Here is a 10,482-nt window from a genome sequence, read left to right on the forward strand (position 1 = left end):
AACACTAGTCCCTTTAATAATGTTTACATATCTGGCATTGCTAATCTCATATGTATATACTGTATTCTATAATATTCTACGGTATCTTAGTCACTTAATGTTTACATATCTGGCATTACTCATGTCATATGTATATAATGTATTCTATACTATATATACATCGCTCATCCATATGTTAGATATTACTGCACTGTCGGAGCTAGAAGCACAAGCATTTCGCTACATCCGCAATAACATCTGCTAATCACGTGTATGTGATGAATAACATTTGATTTGATTTGATTTGATATGAGCAGATATCTCTTGAAGTTCAAGTTGACTTTGTCTGTCTTCGACAGGAAACTTGCTCTTTCTCATGTCTTGAGCTCAATGAATTCAGATTAGCCTACTGATGCCAGCTCTGGGCCCAGTTTTTCAAAACTTTTCTGTAATCCAGGATCAGATCAATCTGGCTGATTCTTAGCCAGTCTTTCTGAAAATAATTGGATAGGATCATTCTGATCCAGATATCACAATATCAAGATCACACAATACAGATTTCCAGTGCTTTTGACTAGGCCTACACCTTGCCATCTACTGGACAGGTTATGTTACAATGTCTACACTGTCATAGCGAAACAGATGGGTAAACTACATACATACATGAATAAAGGTAACTATGATTAAAAATAATATATCCTGCATTCCACTTTTAAATAAGTGCACACATTTCTTATAACAACTGACCACATACCTTTACTGCAGTCAATTTAAAGTTATGAACCTTTGGTTTTCAGATGTAAGATGAACATGTTTTAAACCTTCCCATTTTAGTTACATTGAAATGTATTGGTTGTGGTGCTTTTCAACTCTCTGAATCCACCCTGAATCCAGATTATACAGATTTTCAGCACCAACACAATCCCAATCCAATAATTAAATCGGTCATTCAAGAATACATAATCCTGATTAAAAATTGGATTAGATTACCAAATCTGAAACCCAATCCGAATGATGAGAATCTCATTATACATTTTGAAATACAAAATTCTAAGAATGAATTTGATCCGATTGCCAACACCCGATCAAGAGGGAGAGATGCACCCCCCTCCAACACAACAAGCCTCTCCCAAAACACAACACACATCAATCATATAGACACACACCTCCACTTCCAGTCCTTCTCAGTCAGATCACATCCTATGATCCTCCTGTTACATACACAAGGCCGTTATAATCACACACACAAACACAGCTCTTTCTTCACTCCCAGAAAAGTGGGAAGCATTGTAAAGAGGTTTGGTCTGGAGAGAGTAAATCAAAAGGTGTTTGGGGACAGAGCCTGGACAAGACCCATCTTCAGAGCGCTGGAAAGACTGACACACACGCAAGCACACACACACACACACACACACACACTGTTTCCACTCCATTTCTGTAATTATCTCTCCCTGCAGGGAGAGAAGCAGACTACATGTGAATGGGCATCGGTCACCAAGAGTACTGAGGGTTTCTCCACCACAACTCTGGGAATGGAAACAACTTTACTGAGTAAAATGTCCCTCAGTAAAGGGACATTACACTTAAAAAATCTAATTTTGTCAGCTGTTTTCAGACCTCAAAGTAGTCTTATATCAAGATGAGTCAATATTCCATCCCATCGGTGGTGTAGATCCAGCTACACGTCTCGACCCAAATGAATGGAAAACATCAGCACTGCAAATCTGGATATTACATGGTGCTTATCTTTTCCGTTCAATGGCCTGTTATGTGAAAGTATATCAACAGAAGAGCAATTTTAAAGTATGAAAACATCTGTCAAACTTTTGCGGTGTAATGTCCCTTTATACTCCTATAGGTCACAAATTAAAAGCTGTTTCATAAATCATATCAGAAAGACATTTATCCAAAATGATTTGGGTCATGATCTTCTGAGACTTAGCAGCCTTTTCAGACGGCTTTTATCCACTTTCTTTACTCTCCTACAGAGACTTCAAGGACTTTCTGTTCTCACAACTACAACATGTCACTTGAGTGTCAAGGACAGTCTTCTCTCTGTCACACACGCACCTCCCGAACTCCCCCACCCCTCAACAGCCGCGTCAGAATATCGTGATTAACACCTGCTGCCAATTAGCCAACCCTCTTCGTCAAGCTGTTGTTTGAAAAAAATAACTGCGGCTCGCAACATCAAAGATGTTCCCCAAATGAGAAAACGATATTACACACACACACTCCATGGTTAGGAACGTCATTTATCTTCATCTATGGCAGACCATCCTTGAGCGGCTCCGGCAGGAGCAAGTAATTGAAAAACAGCTTCGGAGTTTCGAATCCATGTTATTTAGCGGCGATGATAATTGATGACTCTCAGCTTGTGGAGTCCTGGGAGTCGTTTGTATTCATTAGTGTAAATTCTAATTAGGGTTTGTGATTAAAATGTGACTGTAACAGGCAGCGGGGTGCCGGGTGCGGAGACAGGCGCTGATGAGACCTCTGGTTCGGGTCACTGCCTCAGAGATTTGCCCTTAACCAGTAGTGTCATGGATGAGGAGGACGACAGTCCTCACTGCCGGCTAGCGCCATCAATCTGTGTCTACTTCCAGTTGAGACATCCGCTCTGATGGACACTGCATTTGCTTAAAGGAGAGATAGGGAGAGTGCTCCGGGTAAACAATTAAATAACCACATGCATGCATACACGTGTCATAGGCCAATAGACCTAAATGCATGTGCACACATACACACATTCCGGGAGAGACAAAACATACTTAATAAAAGTCACTGTGCAACGTTCCAAAAGACTAGTTAGAAATCATCTTCACTTCACCCTATAATAATAATACCTTTCTTTCCTGAAAATTATCCATTGAAGAGTAGTCTTATTAATCCATTAATTAAAGAGCGACTGCACCTAAAAACCATGTGGCATCAATATGAGTCAAACATTTATTCTAGTGACAAATTTACCACAAAGTGTAAATAGGTTCATTTTAATCATAAAGTCAATCTCGTCTAAAACAGAGTTTGGAACCTCAGTGCGTCACAACGAGGAAATTAAGGTTGGGTTTGGATTATAATTATGTCATCAAATCATGACCCCTTTTGCCAAGCTCCACCTGCAAATTGCCCCCCGCCCACTTTGCTTCCCTTCATTGAGGGCTCTGTTGTTTCATGGCCATTTAACACTGAAAAGCCCTATACAGATTGACCATGCAATGCATCCAGCAGGGTGCACAGCCAACAACTATGGTTGCATGCCCTGCCAAAGGACCCTGCGGAATAGGTGGTTGGAGTTTGTTGGTCCCCAGTGGTGGTGAATATACCAGTAGTTAGACCATAAACTGTTGGTTATGTACTGTATCTGGTTATGTATATTTTGATAATCATGATCAACTATCATCGCTAGCATAGCTGACATTAGCTAGCTAACATTAACCTACCTCAATACAACTTGGATTTGGCTTGGAAACACGATAACATTTTAAGAAGAATGAAAGTAATTAGTAGGAAAACCTTTTGTCATGATTGTGATGTTGCCAGATTGACTTTAGATGCATTATATCTTTATCCAGCTAACTAAGATTGAGGGGGCCACCGTATTTTAGCTAGCTAACATTAGCATTGCTTGCTATTTTTGACAAACTTGCTAGTAACAGTAATGGCAACACTCCTATCTCTCTAAAGTACATTTCAAGTAGATCTGACGACGTCATAATATGGCAAGGTTGTTTGCTACAAATTATCTGCATACTTTAGCAATGTCATTGTATTTCTATGCCACTATAAATGAGTGTAATTTAGACTAAGTAGTCAGATTAGCCTCTGAGGTGCAACCCATGTCTAGGGCACAAATAAACATTGGATGCAGCTATGGTGGTACTAGCTAACTCATGTCTGACTACAACAGTGTACTAACTAGCAGCAATAAAGTCAAACCAACCCAGGGCCATAGCAAAACATGTCACAGTTGGTTGCATAGTGTAACGGCATCACCGGCCTGTATCTAATCCAATCTGAAGCCAGTCAGTCTACATTGTAAAGCATATAATTAGCTTCCAAACAAGATTGCATTATTTCTAAAGCAATGTTCATAATTCAGGGATGATGACAATTGTTGACCCTGTTTTTCTGTAAGACAAAGTGCACAGTTGGCTGCCAGACTTATCCCCTGGTTATGAATGGATGACCTACCAGAAGGAGCTAAGGTGGGTATTATAACATGTCCAGCAATGTGATTGCAATGGTTTTAACGACCTCCAAAAATTATTTAATTTACTCTTCACCTGCAATTTTCACAGCTTGTCAGGTAAGACCTCAGAATAAAAGTGTAATGCAACACAAGTACCCTTGTGACACCTCCTCCATTGTTGCCAGTCTCCCTCGATTCCTATGAAAAGGACACCCCATCATGAGGCCTCTGATAGTGACCCGAGTTACTGTCCTGATGACACAGACGGCTTCATCAACAACGACAGGCAATGTGTGTTATGTGAAAAGTTGTATTAAAAAATACCCGACTTGATAAACTAACAGGCTAATTCCCCAGCCAAGCAGATACAACTAGAGTCATTTTTAGAACAAAATGCAATTTACCACTTGTCTGTCTTATATCACCCTGTCACATGCCCTCCCAGTCAACACCACCAAATAAGATTGCCTGCTGCAGTTGTTTAAGAGATGTCCAGTTTGCATCCGAACATGCAGCATATATACTGAACAAAAATATAAATGCAACAATTTCAACAATTTTACTCAGTTACCGTTCATATATGGAATTCAGTCAACTGAAATAAATGAATTAGGCCCTAATCTATGGATTTCACATGACTGGGCAGGGGTGCAGTCATGTAAGGGCATAGGCCCACCCACTTGGGAGCCAGGCCCACCCACAGGGAAGCCAGGCCCAGCCAATCAGAATGAGTTTCCCCCACAAAAAGGCTTTATTACAGACAGAAATAGTCTGCAGTTTCATCAGGTGGCCGGTCTCAGATGATCCCATGGGTGAAGAAGTCGGATGTGGAGGTCCTGGGCTGGCGTGGTTACACGTGGTCTGTAGTTGTGAGGCCATTTGGACGTATTGCCAAATTCTGTAAAATAACGTTGGAGGTGGCTTATGGTAGAGAAATTAACATGAAATTCTCTGACAACAGCTCTGGTGGACAATCCTGCAGTCAGCATGCCAATTGCATGCTCCCTCAAAACTTCAGACATCTGTGGTGTTGTTTTGTGTGACAAAACTGCACGTTTTAGAGTGGCCATTTTTTAAACGTGGGCCCAACACTTCACATGTTGCGTTTTATATTTTTGTTCAGTATAGAAGACCTAGCAAGGGGGCTCTCATCAGCATCATGCAGACATGCACTCGCTGTCAGCATTCCAATTAATGGAACAGTCAAACATGTGTTGGCAATTAATCTTGTGTGTGTATGTGACCGACCAGTATCTTTTATGAGGGGCCAGGAGCTGATCTATGCTGCTATGTCCATCAATGGGGTTCTGGCAAAGACCTCACCTCCAGCCTCACCTCTTGCCTGCTCTTCAACGGTCGTCAATGGGGAGAACAGAATTAGGTTTAGACTGACTTCACCAAAGTATATGTTTGTGTGCCAGATTTCACAGATTTCACCTGTTCCGGGATGCTGGCCTTCGAGGCAGAGTTTCTCTGTCCTGTGTCTGTGTTCTTTTGCCCATCTTAATATTTTATTTTTATTGCAACTCTTCTCGTGAGAGTTGCAAAGAAAATGATATGGCTTAAAGTGACAAGTGATCCATTTATTAAAGTGGCCAATGATTTCAAGTCTGTATGTAGGCAGCAGCCTCTCTGTGTTAGTGATGGCTGTTTAACAGTCTGATGGCCTTGAGATAGAAGCTGTTTTTCAGTCTCTCGGTCCCAGCTTTGATGCACCTGTACTGACCTCGCCGTCTGGATGGTAGCGGGGTGAACATGCAGTGGCTCGGGTGGTTGTTGTCCTTGAGGATCTTTTTGACCTTCCTATGACATCAGGTGCTGTAGGTGTCCTGGAGGGCAGGTAGTTTACCCCCGGTGATGCATTGTGCAGACCGCACCACCCTCTGGAGAGCCTTTACGGTTGTGGACGGTGCAGTTGCCATACCAGGCGGTGATACAGCCCGGCAGGATGCTCTTAATTGTGCATCTGTAAAAGTTTATGAGGGTTTTAGGTGACAAGACAAATTTCTTTAGCCTCCTGAGGTTGAAGAGGCTCTGTTGCACCTTCTTCACCGCACTGTCTGTGTGGGTGGACTATTTCAGTTTGTCCGTGATGTTTACACCGAGGAACTTGAAACTTTCCACCTTCTCCACTGCTGACTTGTCGATGTGGAATGGGGGGGTGCTCCATCTGCTGTTTCCTGAAGTCCACAATCATCTCCTTTGTTTTGTTGACATTGAGTGAGAGGTTGTTTTCCTGACACCACACTCCAAGTGCCCTCACCACCTCGTCGTTGTTGGTAATCAAGCCTACTACTGTTGTGTCGTCTGCAAACTTGATGATTGAGTTGGAGGTGTGCATGGCCACGCAGTCATGGGTGAACAGGGAGTACCGGAGGGGGCTGAGCACGCACCCTTGTAGGGCCCCATTGTTGAGGATCACTGAAGTGGAGATGTTGTTTCCTACCTTCACCACCTGGGGGCAGCCCATCAGGAAGTCCAGGACCCAATTGCACAGGGCGGGGTTGAGACCCAGGGCCTCAAGCTTAATGATGTGCTTGGAGGGTACTATGGTGTTGAATGCTGAGCTATAGTCAATGAACAGCATTCTTACATCGGTATTCGTCTTGTCCAGATGGGATAGAGCTGTGTGCAGTGTCTGTGGACCTATTGGGGCGATAAGCAAATTGAAGTAGGTCTAAGGTGACAGGTAAGGTAGAGGTGATATGATCCTTGACTAGTCTCTCAAAGCACTTCATGATGACAGAAGTGAGTGCTACAGGGCAATAGTCATTTAGTTCAGTTACCTTTGCCTTAAGTACAAGAACAATGGTGGCCATCTTGAAGCATTTGGGGACAGCAGACTGGGTTAGGGAAAGATTGAATATGGCCGTAAACACACCAGCTAGCTGGTCTGCGCATACTCTGAGTGACTATGTGTATGTGTCCACAGATGCAGAGACCTGGGGCCTCATTCTCAACCGTGTATATCACAAATCTGTGTGTAAACCATACAGGGGATCATTTCCACACATAGTGTTAGATTTATCAATATGAATGTTTGCTTGAGTGTGGTAAAATTTACTCACAGCCATGACCATGGGTAAGCACAGTGCCAAGTGGTTTAATAAGGGAACTTCTTGTCAAGTGTAGAATGGGGAAGATATATGTTGAAAATGTGTGAAATATATGTTGAAAATGTAATTAATAATGAAATAATAACATTATTTCATTGTATTTCCACTGTGAATTAATGCAACATATCTTTTATTATTTTTATTGGTCCATCCACCACCACCCCTCTTCAGAGGACAAAAGTAACTTTGTTTTTTGCAACATATCTTGACATGCTATGTAATTTGACCACATCAGTGCATTTGTTTACAATAATAATCCATATGAAGTACAGTAATTTGTTAAATGAGAGATACGTGTGAAAGTGATACCATTTTTGAAATACAATAAACGACTGCGATAATGGGATATTGAATGAGAGATGGCTAATCTTGCTCTGTTTGAAGATTTGGCCAATGCTACATTTTGCAGAAAGCGTGTTTTTAGAGACGGGTGGGACTTTTTCTGCAGAAAGTACAGAATGGCTTGCAAGATTTAATTAAGACCCACTTTAAAAAGACAAACGCATGCCATTCCGGTGCACATCCAACTGCTATCCACCGTCGGGTTTTTGGCAACAGGCACTTGAACAGTAACACATACAATTTCCATACACCATCGTACAACAGGATGTAGTCAAAAGGGGTTTCTTTGCCACGATGCCATCAATGGGTTCCAAAGTACGAACGGAGCAATAGACGGCAGTACATCACCATAAAAGCACCAACCCAAAATTATTTCAACTATGTGAACAGAAAAGGCTTCCGCTCTTAATGTGCAGGTGATAGGTTATGTAATGCACAAAACACGCTGCTGAATGTGGTGGCAAGGTGGTCCGGTGGAACGTACGACTTGTTCATTCTGCAGAACAGCAATGTTGGCCTAAATGCCTACAGGAGGGAGCTGTTGAAGATGGATGGCTTATTGGTGAGTGTTGCCTACTCATTTTAAGATGGTCATACCAAGGATCATTTAGCTGTTTGATTTTGAATTTTGGGACCCCTTTAGGATTCAAGGCACACAAAAAAAACATATCTCTATCTTAAACGTACAATATGTAGAAATCGCTGCGCCATTTCCTGGTTGCTAAAATTCTAATAGTTCAGTTTATGTGACAAAACAAGCAATTGATAGTGTAGAGAATCATTGTACCATCTAAACCACTGTGAAATATACAGTACCAGTCAAGTTTGGACACACCTACTCATTCAAGGGTTTTTCATAATTCTTTCCTATTTTCTACATTGTAGAATAATAGTGAAGACATCAAAACTATGAAATAACACATGGAATCATGTACTAACCAAAAAGGTGTTAAACAAATCAATATTTGAGATTCTTCATAGTAGCCACTCTTTGCCTTGATGATAGCTTTGCACATTCTTGGCATTATCTCAACCAGCTTCACCTGGAATGCTTTTCCAACAGTCTTGAAGGAGTTCCCACATACACTGAGGACTTGTTGGCTGCTTTTTCTTCACTCTGCGGTCCAACTCATCCCAAACCATCTCAATTGGGTTGAGGTTGGGTGGCTGTGGAGGCCAGGTCATCTGATGCAGCACTCCATCACTCTCCTTGGTCAAATAGCCCTTACAAGGCCTGGAGGTGTGTTGGGTCATTATCCTGTTGACATTTTTTTTATAATCCCACTAACGCTGCAGAACACCGTAGTAGCCATGCTGGTTAAGTGTGTCTTGAATTCTAAATAAATCACAGACAGTGTCACCAGCAGAGCACCCCCAGACCATCACACCTCCTCCATGCTTCTCGGTGGGAACCACACATGCAGAGATAATCTGTTCACCTACTTTTCGTCTCACAAAGACACTGCGGTTGAAACCAAAAATCTCAAATTTGGACTCATCAGACCAAAGGACAGATTTCCACAGTTCTAATGTTCATTGCTTGTGTTTCTTGGCCCAAGCAAGTCTCTTCTTATTGGTGTCCTTTAGTAGTGATTTCTTTGCAGCAATTCGGCCATGAAGGCCTGATTCCCACAGTCTCCTCTGAACAGTTGATGTTGAGAGTGTCTGTTACTTAAACTCTGTGAAGCATTTATTTGGGCAGCAATTTCTGAGGCTGGTAACTCTAATGAACTCTTGAGTCTTCCTTTCCTGTGGTGGTCCTCATGAGAGCCAGTATCATCATAGCGCTTGATGGTTTTTGCGACTGCAATTGAAGAAACTTTCAAAGTACTGGAAATTTTCCACATTGACTGACCTTCATGTCTTAAAGTAATGATGGACTGTCATTTCTCTTTGCTTATTTGAGCTTTTCTTGGACTTGGTCTTTTACCACATCTTCTGTATACCACATCTTCTGTATACCACCCCTACTTTGTCTCAACACAACTGATTGGCTCAAATACATTAAGGAAAGAAATTCCACAAATGAACTTTTAACAAGGCACACCTGTTAATTGAAATGCATTCCAGGTGGTTTTGATGTCTTCAATAATATTCTACATTGTAGAAAAATAGTAAAAATAAAGAAAAACCCTTGAATGAGTAGGTGTGTCCAAACTTTTGACTGGTACTATATTTGAATTAAACCAAAAATATTGTATTTTCACCTGTTTGAAACCGGTGTACAAAACCTAAAGTAAAAGACGCAAAAACAAACTTAAGAATTGTAAACATAGAAATTTTACATATTAGCGTAATATTTTTTATTACCACACAAATTACCAAAATTACAGGTTAAGAATGGTCAAAGAGATATGCTTATGTGTTCATCTTATCATATTTCTCCAAATCAGTGTGTCTTGTTTGCAATGAAACTGTCTCAGTTTGCAAATAATTACAATAAATCTGAGAAGTCATTAGGAATCTGAGCATGGTACTTTCAAAAGTTAGGCCTACCTTTCCACCCCAGACAGAGTATGCCTACCGACGCAGAAAAATGTAAGCTTTAACTGCTGGCTACTCTTCTTCCATGGCTTTACCCAACAATAGGTGACAAGTGTTTTCCTAAAAGCTCTCTGGGTTGGAACATCTTCTATTGTACAGAAAGGGAATAGGTTAATCAATTGATAGATACAGAATTAGATTACTTCCCAAGCAAAGTACATTTTTATCTCCTTGGCTATAGAAAGTTTTAACTCAGCCTCTGAATGTCAAAGAAACAAAACAATGATATCCCCATATGCATCAGTTACATCTTTCCTGGGAATTTTACAGCTTGTTTCTAGCATAAAGCATCGCGGGCCAAAGCTCTGT

This window comes from Salmo trutta, chromosome 5 (genome assembly GCF_901001165.1).
Source record: "Salmo trutta chromosome 5, fSalTru1.1, whole genome shotgun sequence".
Taxonomy (NCBI): domain Eukaryota; kingdom Metazoa; phylum Chordata; class Actinopteri; order Salmoniformes; family Salmonidae; genus Salmo; species Salmo trutta.